At 40.1% G+C, this 25,501-nt stretch overlaps 1 protein-coding gene, 1 long non-coding RNA gene and 1 pseudogene across 5 annotated transcripts in view; 1 reads left to right on the top strand and 2 right to left on the bottom strand.

Moving 5' to 3' along the window:
* NAV3 (neuron navigator 3) overlaps nt 1-25,501 on the bottom strand; it is a 630,491-nt gene that overhangs the window by 464,326 nt on the left and 140,664 nt on the right. The window lies entirely within an intron of this gene.
* LOC144583349 (uncharacterized) overlaps nt 8,678-25,501 on the top strand; it is a 31,314-nt gene continuing 14,490 nt past the window's right edge. Inside the window, exon 1 of the long non-coding RNA XR_013537096.1 lies at nt 8,678-24,495. This is a non-coding gene — a long non-coding RNA (uncharacterized LOC144583349). The remainder of the gene's footprint in view (nt 24,496-25,501) is intronic.
* Nucleotides 24,815-24,969, bottom strand: LOC144583365 (U1 spliceosomal RNA; annotated as a pseudogene).

Raw genomic sequence — 25,501 nt, 5'->3', positions numbered from 1 at the left:
CCACTTGTAAACAATAATACGATAGCTTTTATTTTGATGCTTCTTATCAACTACAGTATATGATTCAGGACACCTGCATCTGCTTCCCCTCAATCCTCTACAGCAAAACTCAATTCAGTCAAAATGCCCCCCACCTTTAGGATCCTCCTTTAGAGTTGTTAAATTGCAGTATTGTAATCAAGACTCTACTCATGACTTGAGTTTAAACCCAATGATCTCATGTAGCTGGCTTAAGGCTGACTCTGTCTTCTATCCTTCTGAGGTCAGTAAACTGGGTAACCAGCTTGCTAGATGGGGGCATTATGTAGCCTGTATAATTAAATTGTAAATTGCCCAGAGACTGCTTTATGCACTGTAGGATGGCATATAAACAGCATGCTTTGCTTTGCTTTTTGCTTTGCTTTGCAGGGGCATCGATTCTCTTGAAGTAAAGAAGGGCACTTTTTGCAAATACCATTCTGTCAGGATATGACATACTTCCCAGTGACTCAAAACAGTAAAGTATTACCGTTGCTGTTTTTAAGTCCACTTCTTATTGGCCAAATACAAAGTAAGATCCTACCCATGTGTCAGTTTTGTTTCTGTGTTTTGTCTTGTGTTCTGAATTAAATTCAATATAGTGACAGGTTGGTGTTTTTTTTTTTTACCACAATGTGTTTCTATTTAACTGCTATTAAAATCTTCCTTCTTCCTTGTGCTTCATTCACCTGTCACTATAAAAGTCACCCACCATCTATTTTCAGGGTTTACATCATCAGCATAACAGAAAGTATTTCAATGGCATTGACAAAAGGCATTGAAATCATTCTAATACTGACAGCTCTAATAAGAACATAATACATTACTGTAAGAAATGCTTTATTTCTACCAACACCTACAGTGTACTCTCTGTATTATCTACTACATCGTTACTATATAACTATAGCATAAGAAAAGAGTGCTATCACTTTCACTATGTGGAGGTAAATGTAACAAAAAAAATTAATAAGTCGGAATATATGTTCTTGTAGGCAGCAGAACAGACAAGGTCTTCCCAAAGGTTCCTTATATTTCTAATGCTATCTTGCAATTTTTGAACAATAATGGAAAGAAGATAGCTGTTTATCAACAGCTCCTATGTATTATAACCCTTGATAGAAAGGTAGATACCATCCAAGGTATTACTTATTGGGCATATGAGGAACAGCAAGCATATAGAAACAGAGCAACAGCAATTGCTTTGCTATGTGCTCAGAAAATGTTCCATAATGGAAACAGTCACATGAGCAGGCAACCATTTTAACTTGCACTATTACTGTGGTTAAAAGGGTGCAGTAAATGGTCCTTATTGCCACTGACCTCATGATAATCTCATTCCCACATCATACAATGCTGGTTTCTGCTTCTACTGGGATAACATGGTCGCCTTCTGTTAACTAGAAAAGATGTGGTATGGCTTGCACTCAAGCAACATTTATCTGGGCTAGCTTTATAGTTTGGAGAGTCAGTTCCAGAGTTTGCTATTATTTAAGGCAAAGATGAGGATTGTCCAGGTGGCATATAGCCCTGCCAAGGCTTCCAGTGCTCCCCCACTATCCTTGAGCCCCCCCCAAAATCATCCTAGTGTTCAACAACAGAAGGCCCCCAGGAAATGCAACTGAAGGAGGCTATTGGAAAGGTGTCCCCGTGTCTTTTAAAGAAACACAATATTCTTGCTTCTTTTATTTATTTATTTATTTATTTATTTATTTATTTATTTATTTATTTATTTATACCCCGCCCCTCTAGACCATGTCTACTCGGGGCAGCTTACAACATAAAATAAATCAATATAAAAATACATAAATACAATACATAAATCCTCTATGGTATCTCAAGATATACAATATTCTATGTGAAGGCTACCCTTGGAAAATACCAATGAATAAGCAAAGTCCAAAGTAAGAGCAAAATCATCTTTATGCTGAAGAATGCATTAGTTTAACAGAATTTATTACTTTACCCTTAGCAAGCATGCTTTTTTTTTTTTTTTTTTTTTTTTTTTTTTTTTTTTTTGGCAAAACAGTCTCCAAGGAGCTTGCATTCTGGACTTGCTCAGCAATTTGTTATAGAAGGTTTTGCTCACATTTTGGCAACATGAACCAACAGTAAAACGTTGCTATACTCATTTTGCTAACCTAGAGTTTTTACTGAAGGCTGGTGCCAGGCAGCAGAAAATAGGTGGCTTTTGGGACCTCTGTCACCAACCACAGCACTCCACCGCTTGAGGCAATCTCTTCATTGTGCCTAATGACCAGCTTGGTCCTGACTAAATCTACAGAAGACACAGTTCCATCATAATCCTGTTTAAGGGATTAAACTGAAAAAAAGAGTAAGAAACAAATGGTCATTTTACCTCAAATATCTTTCCATCACTTTTATTTCCCAATGTACTGAATGGTTAGAGTGGTCCTTTCGGACCAGATAGGTGGGGTATAAATCAAATAAATAAATAAAAATAAATAAATCAATGAGCAATACATGTATGACCGACAATGGCAACTACTGACATGTAACTGGAAGGGAGAAAGAGCCAGCACAACAAGCAGATGTGGGGACAAAAGGGGGAGGGTTATTCAAATATGAATGCAGGAGTGTATGCCTGCACATGCACACACACACACATACATTCATACACTCACACAGCGAGGCAGCCAGACATTCATTCAGATGTTTTCTCATTCCCATCAGATTCACTCCACAACCATGTCATCAAATCAGAAACGTTCCTGCTTGCTGCTGATTCACATTAACACTCTCTCTCTCTCTCTCTCTCTCTCTCTCTCTCTCTCTTTGGGTGCCATCTCAGTTGCTGAGGATGACTACCTTCATGGCATATCTCCACCCTTCCCTCATTGTGTGGATCAGTTGTTCTTTATTAAGGTTCAGCCAGTCTCTACTGCTACTCATCCAATAAATCTACTTTCTGGTAATTTCATGATGATTCTCAGTATACAGTATCTGGGTAACTGGATTATTCTCATGATGATTATTCTCGTGATCATGATGATTCTCAATGTTTCAAAGCTGGCTAACTGGATTATTCACGCACCTTTGTTTTCTCTTCCCCACCCATTCAACTCTCTTTCTTTTATTTACCAAGAAATCTGTTTTCACAAATCCTTACTGCTTCCTAGATCCTGCCCCAGTCACACCCTTTTGCCTTACATTCTGCTTCCCCATCCCATATTCATTAAAATAGTCTGACCCTAGTAGAGAAGCTCCAGAGAAGTGTTCTCTCCCCTGCCAAGAAACCACAGAAAAACAACAGGCAAACAAGTATTGTTGCAAATTCCTGTGTACCATTTTGACTGCACTTTACAAGGCAGCCCTTGAGAGAAGATTGTGGATTTAAAAAAAAAAAAGTGGGAGGAAAGAGTAGGTTTTATTTTGGGGGAAACCACGGCGTTCTGTGTCTAGTCATGCTGGCCACGTGACCACAGAGGCTTATCTGCGGACAAAACGCTGGCTCTATGGGTTGGAAACAGAGATGAGCACTGCCGCCTAGAGTCAGATACAACTGGACTAAATGTCAAGGTGAACCGTTACCTTCACTTTTTTTTTTAACGATACCGTAGATGTTCTTAGAGTAAATGACACCTAACGGGGAGACTTCTTTTTGAGCAGAAAGGCATAAGATGGCACAAAAATGTGTTTCATTATTGAAATGCATTTGCTTACTTTTGCCTGCCCAGATCTATGCAAATCCATTGGCAAAGAAAACTCCACCCTCCACAGCTCTTTTTCCAGGCAATGCCCTCCAGGTATACGAAGGCAGGAGAGGCAAACAAGGCTAATAGCTCTCCAAAACTCAAGCCCCAGCAGAAATCTACAGCAGAAATCAGCATGTGTTGAATGAAACTTGTTCCTTCTAGGTGCACAAACACACAATGGAAGGTAAAGCAATGGGGAAACAAACAAATAAAAACTTGCATTGCCTGATGTCTTATTTTTACTTATCTATTCAGGTATGGTGGTCAGAAGAGGCAAACAGAAGAGGTGTAACAAGAAATTGCCAATTCCCATATTACCAATTCTCATCTTTGTGCACATCTCAAACATTTAAAAATAACACTCTGACAGTGACAAGATTTTTTACTGACTTTCATTATTGTTAATCTGGACAGTTACAGAAGGGTAATTGTAACTGGAGGTGGATGGGACACTTTCCGTCTTTTCACTGGGAAGGTTATGAGAATGTTATCCAAAGCTGCTGGCAAGCAAAGATTCTATGTTCTGGAACAGTCATGTGTGATATGTCTAGGAGCCATCTACAGACGTCATAGCAGAGCAATTACAATTTGCTTTGAAGTGGCTTCTGCAAGGAGGCATCAAGGCATTATTTGTGACTGAGCAGTGGGCTGACATGGGCTATTGTATCATTTGCCCATATGGAGTTAACTCCACTGACAAACATGTTATGAAGAGCATTCAACACCTTTATACTGTGTATACTCTGCTACAGTACAGTCCAACCACTTGTTTCTTTGGCATTTGCTTCTGCCTGGTTAGTGATGCTCAGGCAGTAGTTTTCAGGATTGTTATGAATAGCAGTAAACTGTTAGTTATCTATGTTGTTGTTGTTGTTGTTGTTGTTGTTGTTGTTGTTGTTGTTGTTGTTGTTGTTGTTGTTGTATTCATATTTCCAGAAATAGGGAATTTTTAAATTAAATTTCCTTCTTCACATGCCCAAATAACTTTGGTGGCTTTGGGTATAACACACTATAAATTTGTGGGGAGGTGCCAATTGCTTCTTTACCTCAATGAGTCACATGTCTGTTTTATTTTTGTTTTGTTTTTTTCAACTGAGCTGCCAGTGATTCTATGAATTCTGAAACAAAAGAAAATCCATGTTTTATTTTAGTAAAGGAATTTATACAGCAAAACAACTGTACTTCCATTTTGGGTTCTTATGGGGAGGTGCCTTTTTTGTTTTCAAAGTTTTTGTGTACCAGCCATTTCATATTTCGTATAAGAAAGGGAAATCCTCTTCTGGGTCATTTAATCTTTCTCCATTTGTATTCTCTGGCACTCCAGAAGCCTTAAGGAACTATTTAAAACTACTAAAAATAGCAAAGACAAGGCAACAGAGAATCAATCTACTGCAACAACAGGCAACTACATAAGAAAGAAAAATTATTATCAGACCTATGCAAAAAAAAAAAATCCTCCAAACCTCACTCACCTACCAACCAGGTGATCTAACAAAGGATGAAAGGTTACACAAAAGCAGTAGTCTGAAAGAAACATTAAACTTTTATGTACGTATTTCTATTTAATGAACATGAATTTTTGGGTTTAAGAGCTTCTCTTTCAGCAATTTATGAATATGCATGCATTATACAAACAAGAGCCTCTTTTGTGTTAAAACGCAGAAGGCCCATCCCTATTTTTAAAAAGTCTGTCATAGAGCATCACTGTGCACATGCACACACACAAAACCCCTTGGCTTCTGGGATTTAAGTTGTCTGTGCAGTTGCTGATATTCATTGCAGCTTTATTCAACCTTTTAATCGCATTTCCTTCAGTCCGATCCATACATTTCCCTAGCCACCCAGATTCACTGGTTCTGGGAGTTAACCTTCACTTCACTTACCCTGTACATGATGACATATGCTATCAGGCTTAGAGTGGCATTTTGCAATCTGTTTTCATATGCTGTTCTGCTTCCTGTTCTGCTTTGAAAAAACACTGTACAACTGGATTGGTTCATACACAATCTAGAGCTGTGTGATAAGTATTTGTCCCAGCGTACATGGATAAAATGCTTCAATAGCTGTGGTGCAATGTTTGTCATTACTGACATGTCTGTGAACTGACACTTTCCACCAATAATTACTTGTCTTCCCAGATGTTCAGATGATCTTTGCATATGCTCCTGAAACATACTCAAAACTTCAAGACCATTAGCTACAGCATCACAGACATCTACCTACATAAATCTATCCAATACATAGTATCTATAGCATAAGTTGTGGAAGTGGCTAACATACAGACCAAAAGGTAAACCAACTGTTGCCTCCAAGAAGAGTTATTGTACAACAGAAATTTCTTAAGTGAACATCTATATAAACCCCATTCATTCTATGGGTCTATTCTTATTTTGCCTAGCAACTGGATTTAGCCTATCTGATTATGCACTCAGAAAGCAATATTCCCACAAAATCAAAAGGGGGTACAGTAAATACTTTGAGTATGCTTTTCCTTTCCTTCAGTTTGGAATGTCGTTAATCCTAATAGTATTCAATAACCAAATGAGGCATTGAAATTCCAAACTGCAGATCCTCATTTCTTCTTCTGGTTTAGCTGGGCTGACTCAGTTTTTAAAATCACCAACTTCACACTGAAACACTTTAAACATAAAGTAATAATCAACTAGGTAGTCCTGCTTTTTAAAAGCATGCACATGTATCCTAGCTAAAGTTAAGTTTAAGACTCAGTGCAGTGCACACCAACTCTTTGATGCAAACATTCAAAATCTTCTAACAGACTGAAACATAAGGAATATAGAATTCTAACTACAATGCTGGCTGGCCTCAATGTCCCTAGATAATAGGTGAACAACTTTCTCAATTGCAGAGGTGTCCTAATATGCTTGCCGTGTGTATCCAGATTTATCAGAATCATTCCCCAACTCTCTAAGCCTAGGAACAGATTAATAATATACCGTATTTTTTGCACCATAAGACGCACTTTCCCCCCTCCAAAATGTGGGTGGGGAAGTCAGTGCGTCTAATGGTGTGAATGCAGCAATTTCGTCGCTGCTGGCCCCGTGGGGGGGAGCGTCGCAAGGGTCCGGGTGAGCCTTCCAGGACCCTTGCGAGGCTCCCCCACGCCCCCACGGGGCCAGCACCGGCGAAATCGCCAGCTTCCAGGTGGGGGGAACGTCGCAAGGGTCCTGGGAGCTCACTCAGATCCTTGCGACGCTCCTCCCACCCACGCACCGGCCAGCACTGGCAAAATCGCCAGGTTCTGGGAGTGTTTTGAGGCTTCCCAAGCCTCCAAACACTCCCAGAACCTGGCGATTTTACCCCCCCTGGTCCCATGGGGGGGTGGGTGGAGGGTGGCAAGGGTCCAAGGGAGCCTCCCAGGACCCTTGCCACCCTCCCCCCACCCCCCCACGGGGCCAGCCCTGGCGAAATCGCCAGGTTCTGGGAGTGTTTGGAAGCTTGATAAGCCTCCAAACACACTCAGAAGCTGGCGATTTTAAACACCCCCCCGCTCCGTGGGGGGTGGGTGGACGGTGGCAAGGGTCCAAGGGACCCTCCCCTGGACCCATGCCACCCTCCCCCCACCCACCCCCACGTGGCTAGGGCGGGTAAAATCGCCAGCTTCTGGGAGTGTTTGGAGGCTTGGGGAGCCTCCAAACACTCCCAGAACCTGGCGATTTTACCCCCCCTGGTCCCATGGGAGGGTGGGTGGAGGGTGGCAAGGGTCCAAGGGAGCCTCCCAGGACCCTTGCCACCCTCCCCCCACCCCCCACGGGGCCAGCCCTGGCGAAATCGCCAGGTTCTGGGAGTGTTTGGAAGCTTGATAAGCCTCCAAACACACTCAGAAGCTGGCGATTTTAAACACCCCCCCCCCACTCCGTGGGGGGTGGGTGGACGGTGGCAAGGGTCCAAGGGACCCTCCCTTGGACCCATGCCACCCTCCCCCCACCCACCCCCACGTGGCTAGGGGGGGGTAAAATCGCCAGCTTCTGGGAGTGTTTGGAGGCTTGGGGAGCCTCCAAACACTCCCAGAAGCTGGCGATTTTACCCCCCCCCGGTCCCATGGGGGGGTGGAGGGTGGCAAGGGTCCAAGAGAGCCTCCCAGGACCCTTGCCAGGCTCCCACCCACCCACCCCCATGGGGCCAGGGAGGTTGAAATCGCCAGCTTCTGGGAGTGTTTGGAGGCTTGGGGAGCCTCCAAACACTCCCAGAACCTGGCAATTTTACCCCCCCCGGGTCCCATGGGGGGGTGGGTGGAGGGTGGCAAGGGTCCAAGGGACCCTCCCTTGGACCCATGCCACCCTCCCCCCACCCACCCCCACGTGGCCAGGGGGGGTAAAATCGGGAGCTGGTGATTTTACCCCCCCTGGTCCCATGGGGGGGTGGGAGGCTCCCTTGGACCCTTGCCAGGCTCCCACCCACCCACCCCCACGGGGACAGCGGGGGCAAAATCGGGAGCTTCCGGGACCTTTTCTGAGCCTGGAAAGGCTCAGAAAAGATCCTGGAAGCTGCCTATTTTGCCCCCTCTGTCGCCCGGGGGAGGCAGGGTGAGTCTCCAAAGGGTCCTAGGGTGTGTTCTAGGACTCTTTGGAGACTGACCCTGCCTCCCCTGGGGGCCAGAGGGGATGAAATCACCACCTTTGGGGGCTCTTCTGAGGCTTGGGAAACTTCAGAAGAGCCCCAGAAGGTGGCGATTTCACCCCCTCTCGCCCCCGAGGGAGGCAGGGGGAGGCTCCAAAGGGTCCTGGAACACACCCTAGGACCCTAGGGTGTGTTCCATAAGATGGACCTCTCCATAAGGCTCACCAAATTTTAGGAGAAGAAAGCAGATAATTTTTTCCTGTTTTCTTCTCCTAAAAATTTGGTGCGTCTTATGGAAAGGTGCGTCTTATGGAGCGAAAAATACGGTATATATATATTTAAAAAACTGTTATCTTAAAGCAGGGGTGAAAAACATGCAACCTTGGGTCATTTTGTGGCCCCTGTTGCAACACTGGATTCTTTTTACCACCATATCACCAAGATTTGTCACACCTTTAATTTTGAATTATAACTGAATTCTAGTGGCACTGTGTTATATATGCTTAGATGAAGCACTTTTGCTTTAAAATAAAACATGCCTTGTTCTGACATCAGGTAGCATTCCCGAACACTTCCCAAAACCCTTAACAATGATCAGCAGAAAAACAAGTGGTACATATTTTTTTTCCTATAGCTTCATGTAAGTATAGTGGAGAGTGCTGGTGGCACATCAGCAGGATATACATGATCCCATTTGTTGGAGGTGACAAGGAGGTCCCTGAACCCAAGAAATTGTATACAGTATCTCTGTGGCAGACAATTAAATAGAATGAAAAATTATAGTGGCAACATGGAAAAGGAGCGGAAGATGCAGTAAGATCATAGGAGGAACTTCACTATTTGGGCTGTGCCAGAAATTTGAAAATAGTTGGACAGTATCTGAAACACCTGAACTCTTAAACCAAGCTTACTCCAAGATTGTTTCCTGCATGAGGCAGAGTAGCAAGTGCCATCCTCCAAACACTCATATCAAGACATATAGTACCAAAGCCAGTTCAATGGGCACCTGAGGAAGAAACTCTCTCAAACTCTTCTCCTCATTTCTGATTTATAAACATAAGGTGGTGCCTCAACTTATGACCATAATCCATTCCAGAAGATGGATGTAAGTTGAAATGGTCGTAAATCGAAGCACCATTTCCCATAGGAATGCATTGAAATGCGATTAATCCATTCTGGCAAAATAAAAAAAAATTACCCCAAAAAATAAATCACTGCAAGCCTCATTGGAAACGTGATTAATTCCTTCTGGCTGAGGGGGCGGGAAAGAAAAGCAATCAAGCATGCAAGACCCATTGCAAATCCACAGAAAACAAACAAAGCAGTTTGGAAATGCACAGAGAACAGAGGGACATGGTTGGAAATGCACAGAAAATAATGGAAAAAGCAAGGGAAGCATGCAGGACCCATCAGAAATGGGAAAAAATCCCAAAAAGCAATCAAACCTCCCAAGACTCATCGGAAATGGGGGAAAAAAACCAACAAACAAACCCCCAAGACCCATCACAGCACAGAACCATAACCCCCAGCCTAAAACCACGCTGCAAAAACACCCAGAACAGTTTTTAAAAAGCAGAAAACAGCACCTTACCTTACCTAACAGGCAGTCCCAAGCCTCCCCGCAAACACACACATGCTTACTGAGAAGCAGAAGCCAAGCAGTCCCTCCTTGATCGCACTCACTCTAACCATCATTGGTGCAAAAGAGCTACAAAGCAGCAGCCTCTTTCACCACCTACAGTTAGCAATTTAAATTTCCCGCCTTTTATCCCTGCCTTTTTATGTTTGTAAGTGGAAGCTCTGGTCACAAGTAGAAGCAAAATTTTGTGGCCAGAGCTGGTCATAAGTCAAATTGGTCGTAAGTAGGGACTTTCATAAGTGGAGGCACTACTGTACAACACCAACAAATTAACTAACTCTTCATCATACTTTAAATTAAGTTTCTTGAGGTGATTGTTTCACTCTGCTATCCTCATCCCAAGGAAGCCACATCTGAATGGTAACATTTTTTCTACCAGCCAAGATGTCAACTTGCAACAAAACAATTCTATTTCATTATTCAAATAGTAAAATGCACAGTATTCTGCTGCTTCTCAAACGAATCCCCAGTGCTTATTAACAAAAGTTACCTTTATGACCTCTCCTTTAAAGAGTTAATAAGAATAACTGAATTAATTCTCATATAATTGAAACCTACAGAGTGATTATTATTGGCAGCTCAGCTCCAGAGATTTTACCTTTAATCTACATCTCACATCTCTCAGTCATGAATAATAGTGTAATTAAATGCATCAGCAATGATAATAAGAAAGGACTGTTTAAATCCAGTAATATTATTCAGTGCTAACGGTATCATAAACAGGAAGAACAAGAGAATAATTTGATTATAGTACATTTATGACTAGAATTCATGTTTTTGAATTTTCTTTCAATTAACATTTTCCTGAAGAACTGACTTGATTACTAATGTTTTATTTAAGCATCAGCAAGCAAAAAGGACAAGGAAAAAATTTAATAGAGTGAAAATACTAGAAAAGAATTTTTAAAAGTCCTGTGTACACATTCTTTTCTTATAAATAAATAAATTATTCTACTCATGCATGCTGATAAAATAGGATGAATTGATCATGGTTGCTTCTGATATCTTCCCATTTTTTATGGGTTCCTTGTTCTATATCCTTCCATACTGACTGTAATCTTATTTCTCTGGTATGCATCAATGAAGTATATGAAAGCTAATTGTTGTAAGTTAAGACATCTCCATACATATTATCTCCACAGACAGAGCCAAATGGCAGTGGTTAAACTTCAGCACTGCAGTCCAAACTCTGCTTGGAGCCTGAGTTCAATCTCAATGTGCTCAGGTAACTGGCTCAAGGTTGACGCAGCCATCTACCCTTCTGAGGTTGATAAACTGAGTACCCAGCTTGGCGGCATGGGGTATGTGTACCGTGCATAATTGTAAATTGCCCAGAGAGTGCTCAAAGTGCTATGGGGTGGTATCTAAGCAACATACTTTGCTTTTACTTGTTGAATACTAAGTTGTGTGACACAGTGTAAAACAAATAATGTCTATGTTTATTTCTTAACTTCTGTACCTAAAAGGTACACCATTTTAATAACCATGCAACAGAATTTCAGCCACTGTGGAAATTATCTTTCTATCAAAGTAGAATCTGCTGTAATCCATGGGGGGGGGGGAAGGAGTGGAAATAAATAATCCAGGGGCAAAAGAGATCTGTCCATGGGTAATTAAAACTGATATCCAGGAAGCAAAAAGGGAATTGGGGAGGGGTTTGTGGGCCTCTACTTTCACTACTGACAAAGGAAATGGGAAATCAGCCTTGACTAGAACATTTTATTAAGAATTTTAAAACCCAGTCATAGGAATTCTTATGCAGATGAAATTTGGGTTTCAAAATTTCCAGTAACTCTACTGAAATCTGACGTGGGTGATAAAAACATTTCTTGCTCTCATTTTGTTTGCACAAAATAAAATAATCTTTCATAACTCAATAATCCTTCACAACAAAGTCATTTCTGATGCAATAATATATGCATGGCCCAGGAGAATGTGTTAGAAGGGTAAACTGTATTGCATAAAATATGCATTCCTCAAAGAGAACAATGCATGACAATCTTCATGTCCTCTTTGTTATTCTTTGAAAGAGTCAAAATTCCAAATGTATGTATATTTTCATGGGTACTTGTGTCTCTATTCATCTATCTAACTTCAGCAACAATACAATTTGGTTAGCTAATTGGATAACTCATTGAGACAAAGCTCCTGATTAGAGATGGAGACAATGTGCCAAAATGACACTTCATCTTGGTTTGTGGGTCATCAAAGAACTAGTATGGCATCTGCCCAGGTCATGAATATAAATGTGCTATCTACATGGACCAATGGGAGTGCTGGAGAGGCGGAGTCATGAGATACAAGAGTCTCTGCAGGGGAAGGAGAGAGTTAGACTGTAGATTAGGGATTGGAGTTTGGAGTTGAGAGAAAGTTTGGGATGGTGACAGAGAATAGAAAGGAAGGTTGTTTTGTAGAGAATTGACAACACTGACTAAACTTTCATTTCTTGTAACAATAAACAATTTCTATTTGCTTCTTTTGAAAATGACACATTGCCTGGACCTCTGTGATTAATAATAAACAATGTTGCTGCACTCAACTGGTGGCAGCGACACAACATGTAGTTTGTGCCCTGGGATTGGTGAAACAACCAAGGGACAGGTGGGAACATGACAACTGGTCCCCTCAGCCTTCCTATAATGTGCAGATTAGGAAGAGGCGGGAAGGGATCAAAGTGATCTCCCAGCCCTGCTGGCTTTGCAAATGCAGCACAGCTGAGGGATGGCTTGGGTCCTGCTTTCCCCGCAGAATAGGAAGAGGAGGGGAAAAGGCAGCGGGGTTGGGGGATCGCTTTGATCCCACTTTGATCACTTCCCTCCTCTTCTTATGCTGTGCAGGCATAGGAAGAGAAGGAAAGGGGAACCAAGCCATCCTCCAGCCCCGGGGGTGGGATTCCCTTCGAGCCGGCTTTAAGCAAGCCATCCGAAGGGAAAATCCCTCTCTGCTTATGCCCCCGTGGAACAGGTGGTCCATGGGGGCATAAGCAGATCGGGAATGAAGGGATTAATATAAAAGGTTATATTTGTTGCTTTGTATTCATGGGGGTCTCTGGACCCCAAAAATACAAAGCAATGAATATCTGACAAATCAGGGTTATTCAATGAATATCCTGATTCATTTTATATTTGTCCCCATGTCTACTCCTATATGTAGTGCTAGAAGTCAGGAGTTAATTCCCCACTGTGCCTTTGTTTCTTATTCAAATTCAGTGACTGTAACTGCTGAACTAAAAAAAAAAAGACAAGAAATTGATATGAAACAAAAAGGGCCACTGTATCACAAACGAAGTATAACCTTAATTATAATTTATGTTCTTTCTATATTTTATAGCTTCTTTTTGTAGATTTTTCATTATAACTAACCCCACTCCCTCCTCCATTCTTTTTTGTCTTAGTTCTGTAATAAAGCATTTATATATATATAATTGGGTAAAAATGTAATTGTTTTCCAGAAATCAAGGTCCCAATAAGATAACCTTAACATGGCTATTATAAAAACAAGGGTAAATGTACTATAGTAATTGGAAACACAGATTTCATTAATGGAGAGCAAAATCCATTGCCACTAAGCTTATCAACTCCTACAGCAACTATGGCTTTCAGAAGATCATCATGGTGACTCCTAACAACTATATCTACTTTAAAACATACCGCAATTTTCTGAGCCTTTTTCATTCATGCAAAAAATATAGAGAATGAACATGGCAAACAGCAAACTCCATTCTATGAGCTCAATACACACACTTAATACATATCCTTTTTTGTTTCTGAAACCAAAGAATAAAGCCTTTATTGCAAAGTTCTTTATAAATTATTTCATTATCATAAGCAGTAATAGTAGATTTAAATTAGGACTTTGTCTATTAAGACTCTAGTTATGTCATTTTGCAGGAATGAAACAGGATGCATCATTGGTGAAGTTTTCTTATAATTTCAGAACTAGATAGATAGATAGATAGATAGATAGATAGATAGATAGATAGATAGATAGATAGATAGAGAGAGAGAGAGAGAGAGAGAGAGAGAGAGAGAGAGAGAGAGAGAGAGAGAGAGAGAGAGAGAGAGAGAGAGAGACAGAGACAGAGACAGAGACAGAGACAGAGACAGAGACAGAGACAGAGACAGACAGACAGACAGACAGACAGACAGACAGACAGCTTGCAGGAAGCTCCTTTGCATACAACTCTCTTAATGCACTCATGAATCAGGCAAAGGCAAAATTTCCAGCCACATGAAGACAAGTTCTCCACCTATACAAATGCACGTCCTCAGGTTCCAACAGAATAACTCACTGTGGGTCCTGAGAAATAATTCATAAAAATTTATTTGAAGCATGCATGGCTGATCAGGGTAAGTGCCCTATCATCTAAAAAGAGTGGCCCGGGACAAGCCGCACAGTGCCAGAGTATCACCAAAGCAAGAGACAATTAAACTACTTCTGAGTACTTTGCACCCAGAAAATCGATGGCAATTTTTAGAGCACTGTATTTTCAATGGTATTTTAATTGTTTTATGTTTTTATCTTTTTACTGTATTTAAATTGTTGTAAGCCACCCAAAGACCTTTGCATAGTGTGGGCATATCAATCAATCAATCAATCAATCAATCAATCAATCAATCAATCAATCAATCAATCAAGGACACTGTAAAGTCAGAATTAACTTGACAACATATTAAAAATATATTATATGTCAAACTGCAAAACAATATCCTCTCTAAAAGGTGTTGAAAATATATTACACCATGAAATTTTTATTCCAACTTTAAAATTCAATTTAATACACAATTTCTGCACAGAAAATCCAAAAACATGGCAGCCAGCAAGCAAATACGGCTATTAAACATTGTTCTAAAAGCCAGAAGTATCCTAAATCAAATAATCTCATTTTTTTAAAAAAAACTTGCAATATCTTTTTTTAATTTTTCAGCTGGTTAACCCTATGAGGAAAGATTAAGAGCAGAGCCTTCAGGGCTTCTACATATGTTCATTAACTTCACATGTTCCCTGAATGCTTGAAAAGAAATTTGCACATCAGGGCTGAATCATAGTGAATAGATCTTCACTTGCTTATTATCTGATGATGATAAAATAAAGAGATCATTAAATCAATACACTGAAGAACTGTACAGCAGGGATGACTATACAAAAATTACAGATTCTTCTTCTGAAGAATTTTATGAGGACCCCACAATTTTAGAAAATGAATTAAAAGCTGTTTTCAAAGCACTTAGAAGAAATAAATCACCAGGAACAGATGGACTACTGAAATACCTATTCCAAGCTACACAGATGGAATCTGACAAAATCCTAAGAATATACTAACAAATATGGAAAACAAAACAAAGATCCACAGACAGAGACATTAAGGACTGCAGTAAATATAGGATCATTGCATTAATTTATCATGTAACCAAAATGATACTCAAAAGTATTGCAACAAAGTTTTTTTTTACCATACACGGAATGAGAAATGACTGGTGTCCAAGCTGGATTCTGAAAATAGGCACTAGAGAACGTATTCCAAAATTTTTTTGGCTTGAAGTATACCAAAAATTTTCAGAAGATCAGTCTATGCTTTGTTGAAATGCAGGAAAGCCTTTGATTCTGTGGAGCATGAGAATATAGATAATTCTAAAAGAAATGGGTGGGCCTCAACACCTGACGGTCCTAATGTGTAACCTAAATTGTGGACAAGGAGCCACTGTGAGCACAAAGTATGGAGAGACAGAATGGTTTCCCATAGGCAAAGGTGTCAGATAAGGGTGTATCTTCTCTGCTTTTCTGTTCAATTTGTATACAAAACATATCATATGGAAAGCTGGATTACATTCAGATGAAGGAAGAATGAAAATTGGTGGGAGAAACAATTTAAGATACGCAGATGGCACGATATTAATTGGAGAAAGTAGCAACCATTTAAATAATTTCTGAAGGGAGAAAAGGACAAAGGCAGAAACTCTAGTGGTGATGAAAAAATTCAAATTGTTGTACACCTCAAATCATGAAACAAAGGAAGACTGCAGCTAAGAAATCAGAATAAAAATGAGATTCAAGAGGGCAGTTATGAAGGAACTAGAGAAGATCTTCAATTGTAAAGATATGTCACTGAAGACCAAGGCCAAAATCATTGACAGGATTGTATTCTCCATTCCTACATATGGATGTGAAGAAAGCCGACAGGGAAAAAAGAGGATTAATTTGAAACATGGTGCTGGAGCATGCACTCATTAGAAACAAAAATGATAAAACTGAGACTGTTGTATTTTCCAGACTCACTGGAAAAGACAATAATGATACAAGGAAAAGTTGAAGACAGCAAGAAAAGAAGAAGACCAAATATGAAATAGACTGACTTAATAAAGGAACCACAGCCTTGAATTTGAAAGCACTGAACAAGGCTGTTAACAATAGAATATTGTGAAAATCACTCATTTACTGGGTTGCCGTAAGTTGAAGGCAACTTGAGAGCACATAACAAGTCCTCTGCTTACTTAATAAGATTGGCAAGCATAACTGCTCCGAATTTCAAAGAAATATTCATAGACATGTGGATTTTATTTTATTTTTAGACACTGCTAGTGACTTCATAAAAGCTCAAAGATTTTTCTGTAACCTGGCATTCATGCATGTATTCTGACATGGGGCAACGTGGGAAGTGTCTGCTTAAAGGTTGTAGCTACATTCTGTTCCAGTCACGTGCGTACACTCCTAGCAGGAAGTGCCAGCTGCCAGCAGGCCGGGTAACCCCTTATTTTGCCCTTTCGCTTAGAGGTAGAGCATAAGATCGAAGAGTTATTTCAGCCAATCCTAGTGGCAATTAGGTAACTAGTATCCTATCTGAATTCTAACAACATACTATGTAACTCATACTAAGTCAAAAAAATAGTTCTCAGGGCGTTGCCTTGAGACTCCTCTGGCTCGGACATCCATTGTCGACTCCTTTGTACTTTCTTTAAGGCAATTAGCCTTCCTTTGTTCTGTGATCACCCACAGGGCAAGACCTATGCTGTTTACCTATTTTTTCCGGAAAGGTTAAAAATGTATACATTGTTTTTTAATTAAAGGGGGGAAAGATAAGTGCTAGAGGGTAGAGGACTGTTTATAACATTCTGGTTTGGAGGGTTTTTTTTAATGAACACTTGATGAGACACTCAATCCACAAGCTATACTAAAATGAATAAAAGTTGCACAAGTACACTACCACGTTTTTATGTACAGTAGCTGTCATTCATTCCAATGGGACTTCCGCAACAAAAGTGGTTGATGAAAGCACGTCCTTTCTGAGTTGCACAATAAACAAATCACAGAACCTTTAATTTCACATATCAGAAGAATCTCCCTCTTATTTCCAAGCCTGATAAACTGAGAGTTATTTTACACTAACCAAGAGGATAATATCATGTGACTTTTCTCTATTTAGCCTCTTAATGAGAGTTACAATCCTTACGTGGGTTGATTTTTCTCCCAGTAGTATTTATTTAATGAGTATGACAATCCCATCATATGTCTTCTTTTCAGTAACTAATTATCTTGTTTAAATTCCCCATAGTCTAAAATTATAACTGTATTATAATGCTAAAATGTTTTCTTTTAATACACTTTTTCATAATTTGGATTTCCACAATCATATTACTACAGGATCTACTGTTATTAATTTGATTCAAATGAATACAACAGGCCTTTGCTTTATGCAAAATTGATTGATACTGCAGAGCTGAAATAGCTATGAAGGCATCAAGGTATCAGCCAATAACTAGCATGTTTACAACAGATATCAAGTCCTCCATTAATCCAACAAACAGCATGCCCAAAGATCCTTCTCCCGCCATACTTTGAAAAGAATACTCTTCCCCAAGGAAATCCGGATACTACTGCGTTCGACAGATTCTGGGCCCATTTAGGCAAATTCCTCCCCTCTTGCCGATTTACACAATCATCTGGCCTCAAATCTGGTCTTTCCCAACCATGCATGTCTATGTGGGCAAGGGACACATGCCTTCCCCAAACCCAACAGTATTTTAAGGTACACAGAAAGATATACTATGTTATAGTAATATTTGCAATGGGCACAAACTATGCTGACAAACAATTATGCTCCCACCAAGATAAACTCTTGCACACACGCTTGGTCCAGTCCTCTGTTCCCTGATCTCAGGAATCAAAATGCTGCAGGATATGGGAATCCTAGTGAGATATGACAGTGGATTGTGAGAAGAGCAGGAGCTCACCATTAGAATGATCAGAGAGAGAATTCGGAGTGTTTCTGTCTAGAGTCTGCTGAAACTTGCTTGCTTTCAGATATGCCTGTGTGCCGTTACTTCTGCTCTGCTTGTAAACAAACAAAACAATACAATACAAGCGCACACATACACCCTCACATAATAAAACTCTCCTATGCTGTCATCAAGAGAAAACCTACAATACAAACCTATGGGTTTCAGCATGTTTTAAGCATATGTTATAAACTACCTGCAGTATCACAAGTGGGGCAGGCAAAATATAAACAAAATTGATCAAACTCATTTGTGTATGTGGAAGCCCCATTTCCATTGAACTCAATGGAAATACCTCCAAGTTGGTATCTATAGGACTTTGCTATGAATGCTGTCACACAGCCCCTGGTATTTAGAAATGGCCCGCATCTATGGCACCTACATAGGTATGTGCAATCCCTTCTTCACTTGTTTTGAAACACTTCAAAGAATTTTGCCCCAACTTCAAGTTTCTTTTAATCCAGAGCATTATGGCATTTTATAGTTTGTAATTGTTCCTTTTTTTATATTATTAACTTTTAAAAATTTTACTGGCAACCGTTATGGTTTCTACTGGTGAATTATATTGTTTCATGTTCTTCCTGCCCCCCACCAAGGCATTCTGAGCTGGTCTTCCAGAGTTTTGCCATGAAAGATGGCAAACAAATTCTAAATTAAACCATCTTCCTTTTCCATTGGTGAGGACTGTACATAGAAATTTTCTTGTCCGACACATCGCAGTGTTTGGAACAAACTGTTGCACAGAAATTTCCCTATGTTTCCTCTGAGATAATGATTTTATAGAGGCCATTTCAAAGCATCACAGAATTTGACATTTCATAACTAAAAACCTTATGTATGCACGCATGGACACAAATCTCATTGAACAAAGAACTAGTGGCACATAAGACTGGGACTTTCATGCATACACAAAATACCGACAACACAAAAGAGGCTTTCATTTGTATAATTTTTGTCCTTTCTTCAGCTGCCAAAAGAAACCCTCCGAACACGAATGATTAATGTTTATGAAACAGCAGTACACAAATGCTTCATGTTGTTTTCATAAAGGAGTACTTTAATTTTGTGGCTGCTCTCACCATCTGTAGTAATCATGGAGCCCAAGAAAGTAAAATCTGTCACTGCCTCCATATCTTCCCCTTCTAGTTGCCAGAAGGTGATGGGACCAGTGGCCATGATCTTAGTTTTTTTGATGTTGAGTTTCAGACCTTTTTTTTTTTTTGCATTTTTTTTGCACTCTCCTCTTTCACCCTCATTAAGAGGTTCCTTAATTTCTCCTCACATTCTGCCATCAAGTGGTGTCATTGGCATATCTGAGGTTGTTGATATTTCTTCCGGGAATCTTAATTCCGGCTTGGGAGTCATCCAGTCCAGCTTTTGCATGTGTGCTAGGCTATCTCTATGTTAGATCTTAGTTAAGCAGTGGCAGCCTTAAGATTTGCTTACTTCTTTGCCTTTTCCCCCAAAAATGCAACAGAGGAATAACAATAATGTTGGCCCACTCATATTGTTTTAAAGAATCACTGAGTTGATATTTCTGAAGTGAACAATCAAAACCATATGTACTGTGGCCAGTCATTTGGAATGCTGATGTGGCTTTATTTTTAACTGTTAGTAATAAAAGTTTATAATAATATTTTTAGCTGTTAATAATAAATGTATTTCCTCCTTATAACCATGCTACTCAAGAAGAGAGGGAGCTTACGAGCCAAAGGTTCTCTGGGGCTTTTCATGACGACGGTAAGCCATGCATCAGCATAATATCTGAATGTAGACAAGGTGCAGATAAGCAAGAACAGGCAATTAGTATTCCCTAGTCTTATAGGCAAATGTTTCTAAATATTAGAGTACATCATTATTTTAATTATTTCCATAGAAAGAGATATAAAGCCTTGCATAATTTGCAGAGTTCCTAGAAGGATACTTGCATGCTTTCCTTCTCCCATGAATGTAGTGAGACAAGTATTCTTAAGGTGAAACTGGGGCACACAAAATAAAGCTTTCTGAGGGAATGATGTCAAGTTTCGTCTTTCATACAGGTCCTTTCCTCTCTCACAAAAGTACACAAATATAAATATGAAGGAATAATGCGTGAATGTTTCACACATTACACAGACAAATGACATTATGACACTCTATGCGTAAATTAAGATTCCAATAACCACATAAAAATAAATGTTGCACAAATATCAAGAGTTCTAATTTTCTTAGAGATTATTAAACACGTACTAACTACTCATTGAGTTGTCATCTGAATACATTCTGCCCTTTAACCGTTCATTACAGGTTTACTCCCAAAAAGAAGTGTCCCGCCCACAAGAGAGACTTGTGTGTGTGTGTGTGTGTGTGTGTGTGTGTGTGTGTGAGAGAGAGAGAGAGAGAGAGAGAGAGAGAGAGAGAATCCTGAGAAGTCAGCATGTCTAGCAAATGAAGAACTGAAATTTGGAAGAAGAGAAAGTGTATTGGGGAGGGGGAACAGTGGTGTTACTGCATTAAAGGGTTCACAGGACCTTAAGTACATGTGGGAGAGTAACAATGATTGAATGGCTACAGATGGCATATGAGTATTGAGGCAGTAGACAACACAAAGAAGAACAAAGCCAGAAAAGCTCATTATGAATAAAGAACTACAAATGAAATGGTTTTAAAAACTCGAGAGTCAGGCCACACAAGTGATGAGAAATGATAACTAAAGAGATTGAAAGAAAAAGGAAGCAGACAATCAAAGATGGGATTGATTACCGAAGACAAAGACTAGAATGAGAAGTGTATAATGAAGGAGAAAAAGGTCACACACATAAAATTTTCCTGCCTTGCTCTATCAGTATTCATGCACCACAGATTTTGGTCAGAAACGGCTTTTTCACAATCCACAGATTTCTTCCTTGTCCCAAAGGGAATGGGTAAGCTTTCAAGTCCTGCACAGCTCTTCTTAGGCTAGGCATTGCACAGCTTATGGGAGGGTACAGAAAAGCCCAAAAATTCTCCTGGCCAGAAATTGAGGCTGACGGGTCTGTGGCTGAAGTCTCTCAAGCTTGAAGTGCCTAACATCTTTCAAGAACTGCACTACACTGAGGATACTGTCTTTCTCTAACTAGTAGGTAATACAGTCTTAATATGGCTCCAATTTATTGTTATTGGGAATGGGTGTTTACTAGTGTTCCAACTGAATTTCATCTGCATCTCTTCTAATATGGAGATTGTCATGGATCAGAGTGTCTTATAGAATGAGTTGTACGTTTTGATACAAGACAGTGGATAAAGCACTGAATGACTTTCAATTCTTTGTCTACAGAGATACTCTATCCCCTGCTGTGAAACTTCATGTTGGGTCTACAGGTAAGCAGTCTGCATCTTGTGACTTCAACTACAGATTCTGAAGCCTCAACATCTAGCCAGGATAGTCTCTGAACTATTCAGTTCCTCCATCTCAACTCTCAAACATCCAGTCTGAAGAAAGAAAAGTAGTACGAGGCTAAAAAATACAAGCAATTTTGGATTTTAGTGGTCTAATAAAGATATTATACCCAGTATGATGCAGCAGATAGCGTGGCGCGAACTGTAGAAATACAATGCTGGTTCAGACCTCATAGGTGTTATCTTCTACATCAGTCAATCAAACTTTTCAGAGGCATATTCGTCTGCTAGCATGGCTCTCATTAGCCCCCAAACTCATACATGAAATGAACCTCCTCCATTTTTGCAGTTAAGCACTTCCATTAATTTTATCTCACAATTATTTTGGATCCCTGAGCATTTTAAGCCTGTTGCTTGGCATTTCTATCCCCACCAAATTAATGCTTTCAGCTATCTATATTCCCTCATTATTTCAGTTGTGCACACTGGCCAGGGGCTTGTCCCATTTAAAATCTCATTCACATTTGCTTACACCAGCTTTTTATTATTCAGACATTTGGTCCTTTTATGTTTTCTCTCATTAACACAGAATTTCACAAGTCCTTGGTGAATAATTAGCAGTAGCCAGATCTTTAACTCTCATATATACATTTTTTATTTATTGAAATGATAGGCAATTTACTGATGTAATCATGAAGACTTTCAAACTAACAAATCATCAAACTAACAAATCATTAAGGACAAGAAAAGTCACCTTTTCAGGTTAATCACACAGAAGTAGCTATGGGAATCAGCACTGACTTACTGATCGAGGGATAAAGCCAGACAATAAAAGTCAGGGAAAACATTAATAATATGCAAATATTATATAATAATATAATGTTATAATAAGATATAAGATTATATTTGTTCCAAATCAATTTCTGTCTTTCTCTTAGATAGTGATGGAGTCTCATTTGTCTCCCGGATAAATTCTGCCTAGCTTCAATATTCTCACATCATTCACTGAGGCTCATCCTTTTAACCAAGAAATGTTACAGCTGTTCTCTCCAAGCAATCTGATGCTACTACAATTCTTAGTTCTAGAGGGAGAGAATACATTTCCCTCCTAAGATATTTTTTCCGCCTCTAGGCCACTTTTTGGTGGGCTATGCATCAGATTGTACTTTTTGAACAGAGGGGGAACTAGCTATTTTAAAACAGTAACCGTTCAAATGAACTTCCAGATTTTTGATGGAAGTAAATTAATAGATAATCTTAAGTATTTCTTAAGAAATGCTTATAAAGGATGTAACAGTGATTCCAAATGGGAAAGAAAAGAAGGAAATGGTTGTAGAGATGTCGGCTTTGTTCTTTGTGAATTTCAGCACAAATAGATCAGAACTGTCCCTTTTAGACTAACAGAGGGGCCAAAAGTTATTTGTTCACCCATATTAGCTCTAGTTTTCACAGATTAAGGTGCAAATGAGATAGACTCGACAATATGCAAGTGATATGGAATTTGACATAAACTGATTCTTTTATATACTAAAATGACTCCTCTAGTACTGGCCAGAAATTTTTTTGAAAATCCTACATGAAAATGGATTTTAAGGTACATTATTAATCGGTTCATACAACTAGCTGTTTATGAACAACAGACCTCTCCCAAAATATTACAGTAACATGCATCGGTCCCTCAATTATTCTACAGATTCTGTACCAATGAATAAGTCTACACCAAAAGCTTGACATAAGAGAGATTAATTTGGAAATTGCATTTCACAAGATCACAGATGATTAAAATTATTATCTTAAAAAAACAGCATTAAAAGTCCTGTTGCATTCAGAGATTCCCTGTTGCCATGGTGATGTTTGCAGTTAGCAAGAACTTTCTTTCAGCGTTGCATATATACAAATTGGCGAATTGCCTCTTTGCGTACCAGTCCCAATCTTAACTCTGCTCCTGTAAAGATCCGGGTGTGGTGAATTAAGTGTCAAAACATTAGAAGGTTTCATTACATAAATCTTCTTAGTACAGAACCAACAATAACAGCTTTGAAGCACGTTAAAAATAATGAATTACATTCAGACTGTTGAATTTTATTTGCAATCTTGCATACCGTCTATTGTTTATGCGACTGGGAGGGACTTTTTTGGGCTGAGGTTATTGTCTACCCAGTACTACCCAATCATTTCTTTCAGCCTTTGAATTAAAAAAGAGCCCTGACTCTCTGCTGACTCTCCTTTCCCCTCTGTTTAGACTGCTGGTGGCAGTTGTTTGTTTGCTATTAATCTGTTCAGCTGGTTGCTAAAAATGTTTACAGTAAATAAGCAGCATACATGTCTGCAATTTCATGCAACTGTAAGTAAAGAAATATTTTTTATTCTTTCTACTATAAAAATCAGTAACTTCATTAATGAGTTACTGAAACTCTGTCAATTAATGAGAAAAGGGCAGACTATATGGAGAAACTGTAGCTATTCTCTTCTGTACTGTACTTCTACTGCAAAGCAAATAGGATTTTTTCCCCAAAAATTCAAAACTGTTTAGGAATGGCAAATACTGGAAGAGACAAATGAGCAGCTGATTGTTTTTCTGCCTGCTCCTGACCCTAACACCTCATATTATCCTTTGAACAACCCTCTCAAAGATCAGCAGCACAAATGGATATGGGGAGTCTTGACCCATGGAGAAAGTTACCTTCTATCTCTGCATTTCCATTAATGTCCATGAATAAGCAACCTTCTAAGCTAAGGATCTAACTTTCTTTCTTTCTTGTTTTAGAAGCTTGAGGTCCACCAAAAAGAGCCACATGCATTACACCACATGGTGTAAACTAAGAGTTAGAATTAAGGAACAAGGGTGCCTCTGAGTACCAGTTTGGCCTAGAAATGTATCCCTTCCACAACCTAGCCCAGATCCAGGCACACAGAAGTACCGTATTTTTTGCTCCATAAGACGCACTTTTTCTCTCCAAAAAGGTGGGAGGGAAAGTACATGCATCTTATGGAGTGAATGCAATAACCCAGGGTCCAGCCACCACCACCCAAAAGCCTCCCACTGCCATGCCAGGAGGCCTCTGAACTGGCAGCAGAGACTGCTTGCTGTTCAGACCTCAGCATTCTGCAGTGCTGGCTTTCCAAGATCTGCTCCCTGCAGCTCAACTGGAAAAACCAGCAAGGCAAACAGGCCTGTGGCAGGAAGCAATGCAAACAGCCAAGGACCAAAGGGGAAGGAGTGATTCTATAAAAACCAGGAGAAACCAGAAACACAGTCCCCCATTTAGGCAGTTGATTTTCCCACATTTGGGGAAATCACAGGGGTTAGCTCATCTGAAGTGCAATAGATGAGCCTTACCCTGGGAAAACCACTCTTACAAGAATGGTATCTTCCCTGCCAGGTCTGAGTTTGAATGGTCCCTAAGCCTCCTGGCCCTTTATGTGCCCTGCCCTCAAAAGGCATGGTGACCACCTGGCTGCACCTCCTGATCAGAACAGGGTTGCACAGCCCCAGTGCTGAAAGAGGCCAGGAGAGCTCCTCAGTGTTTTGGGGTGCCCCACAGGACCCCCATCAGGGGCTAGATGTTCCTCCCACAATCCTCCAGTGCACATATATTAGCATACCTAATATGTGGGGAAGGCGGGGAAATCGAAAGTTTCAGTTAGTGAAGAGGCTGCTTGTCTGCTTCCTTGCTAGTCCAAGCAGTTAGAGAGCTGCTTGTTTTTCTTTAAAAGCTTCTTGTTTTGAGTTAAACGCTGTTTGGATTAAAAGGTGCTCCGTTTGAGTTGAAACCTGCTTGCCTGGGAAGCGGCTGATCAGCTGTTAGGTGGGGAAAGGGCAGGAACGGAGAAGAGCACAAAATGGCTGCCGTCTGCAGGCTGCCTGGTGGCATTTAGCTGTTTGGGGCTCTTTTTTGGCTGTTCTGGGGTCTACCAAGGCA

This window comes from Pogona vitticeps, chromosome 5, assembly GCF_051106095.1.
Source record: "Pogona vitticeps strain Pit_001003342236 chromosome 5, PviZW2.1, whole genome shotgun sequence".
Taxonomy (NCBI): Eukaryota; Metazoa; Chordata; class Lepidosauria; order Squamata; family Agamidae; genus Pogona; species Pogona vitticeps.
Note: the sequence above shows the minus strand (reverse complement) of the source record. Positions and strands in the feature narration are given on the sequence as shown.